Below are 2,647 nucleotides of genomic sequence, written 5' to 3' on the forward strand. Positions count from 1 at the left end.
TGTCAGAGGGGCTTGGCCTAGGGGGCCACCTGATTATGGATTATGGACACGTAAGGCGAGAAGGCATGCCTGCTGATCCTTCTGTGTAAACACTAGATCGAGGTGAGAGAGAGAATCAACGGGATTAACTGATCTTCCATGTAAGAATAAATTCTTTTTTTTTTTTTTGAGGAAGATCAGCTCTGAGCTAACATCTGCCACCCATCCTCCTCTTTTTGCTGAGGAAGGCTGACCCTGAGCTAACACCTGTGCCCATCTTCCTCCACTTTATATGTGGGACGCCTACCACAGCATGGCTTGCCAAGTGGTGCCATGTCTGCACCCGGGATCCAAACCAGCAAACCCCAGGTCGCCAAAGTGGAATGTGCAGGCTTAACCACTGTGCCACCAGGCTGGCCCAAAATAAATTCTTATGTATAAGAATACGTTCTCATGCAAACAACCCAAATGTCCATCAATGGATGAATGGATAAACAAAATGTGGTATAGCCATACAATGGAATCTCATTCAGCCCTAAAAAGGAATGAAATTCTGACACATGCTACAACACGGATGAAACTTGAAGACATTCTACTATGTGAAATAAGCTAGTCACAAAAGGACAAATCCTGTGTGAGTCTCCTTATATGGGGTCCCTAGAGTAGCCAAACTCACAGAGACAGAAAGTAGAATGGTGGTTGCCGAGGGCTGGGGAAAGGAGAGAATGAGGTATAGAGTTTCAGTTCGGAAAAATGAAAAAGTTCTGGAGATGGATGGTGGTGATGGTTGTACAATAACGTGAATGTACTTCATGCCACTGAACTATGTGCTTAAAAATGGTTAAAATGGTAAATTTAAATTTTTATTTTAAATTTTATAAAAATTTAAAATTTTTTATATTTTATACAATGTTATACATTTTTAAAATGTCATGTATGTTTTATCACAATAAAAAAACCCAAAATAAGTACATTCTTATATATAAGAATATATGTATATATCCTAAGGAATATAGACCAGAGTGAGCAGGGGTTCTTTCTGCAAGGTGGAAGCGCAGAGAATATTCTATATTATACATTTCCACACTGTTTGAACGTCTTCCAAGGAGCATGTCATTTTGTAATCACAAGATAATTAAAGATGAAAAAACTCCAGCAGAGGATGCAATGTGATGGATTACATGAAAAGTGCCTGTGCTCCGGCTGAAAGTCACCTCAGAAGAGGAGGGTTTTCCTACTGTGGAGGAGGGAAGGGGTCTGCTTTCGCTCACACCCCAGGGGACGAGTGAGAAGCGGGGTGGGGGGGGGGGGGGGTGTGGCGCCAGACAAAAGGTTAGGGCCCCAGAGGAAGCTGACCCGCTGCAACTTCTGGCGATTCTCCTCCTTGAGCAGAGGGGACTTGGTGGCTGGCAGTCAGCAGAGTGAATATACCCTCCGCCCCGCCCCCCCCTCCTCCGCCAACCCGGGGCCTGGCCAGGGGTCTGAGGGGGCCAAGTGCACAGCAGCTGAGAGACACCCAAGCAGAGGCCCCGGGACGCGGGCACCGGGGCTGCGCTCCAGCCTCCCCACCCGCTGGAGACCTGTCGGAGGGAGAAGCCAGCGCGGTCCAGGGGGCTGGAGGGAACTGGCGTTTGAAATGTTCGTTCCTCCGCTTTGCTCCCAGGTTGCCAGGGTAAAATCCATAAACACACTGACTGGCTTCATTACTGAGTAATGAGCTTCAGCTTTATTTCTGCGAATCCTTGGACGTGAACAAGGCGGCTCCGTGCTCCTGCTCCTCCTAACGGCAGGTTCCGAGCCTCGTGCTTCTCCCCGGCCGGCCGCAGGCTCCCCCAGCGCAGGCCGACACGTGACTGGGCCCTCCTCCACCCAGGCCTGGGGAACTCTCAGCTCCTGGGTGTCTCCATGCCTATCAGGTCCTTCCTGATGCAGAGACTGGCTGAGTGGCGTGCACCTTCCCAAAGCTGGCCCAGCACCTGTGCCCTTGAACCCGTCCTTCTGGGTAGCCATCTCTGAGGCCCTTCACGACTTCCCTAGTCTCTCCTCTGTTTTCTCTCTCCTGCGCCAGACTTGATCCTCACAGGCTGTACATGTGATCTGTCCTTGAAAAACTAAAACCCCGAATTGTGACCTTAGTGCAGCCTCTGTCCGAGGCCATACCATGTCTCTCGTCTCCTTCTTGCCCCAGAGCCACTACAAGCTGATACATGGCTCAAACACAAGTCTCCTGGACACCTTCCATGCATTCCGTATTCTTTTTAAAAAACCAATTGTATTAAAGTATACTTTATCTACAAGCAAATGAACCAACTTTAAGTGCACATTTGGATGAGTTTTGACGAATGTACACACACGTGTAACCACCATCACAATCAAGGTATAGGTTTCATTACCCTGAAAAGTTCCATCCTGTTCCTTCCCAAACTCCTCCTGCCACCCCCATCCCCAGGCAGCCACGGATCTGCTTTCTGTCATTCTACATTAAATTTGTCTTTCTAGACTTCCATACAAATGGAATCATACAGTAAGTACCTTTTTGTGTCTTGTTTTTCTCACTTGGCCTGTTTTTGGAGATTCGTCCGTGTTGTTGCGTGTGTCAATAGCTCATCCCTTTTTATTGATGAGTAGTATTCCATCATGTGGTTATACCACAATTTGTCTATCCGTT

The sequence above is a fragment of the Equus quagga genome, chromosome 10, assembly GCF_021613505.1.
Source record: "Equus quagga isolate Etosha38 chromosome 10, UCLA_HA_Equagga_1.0, whole genome shotgun sequence".
Taxonomy (NCBI): Eukaryota; Metazoa; Chordata; class Mammalia; order Perissodactyla; family Equidae; genus Equus; species Equus quagga.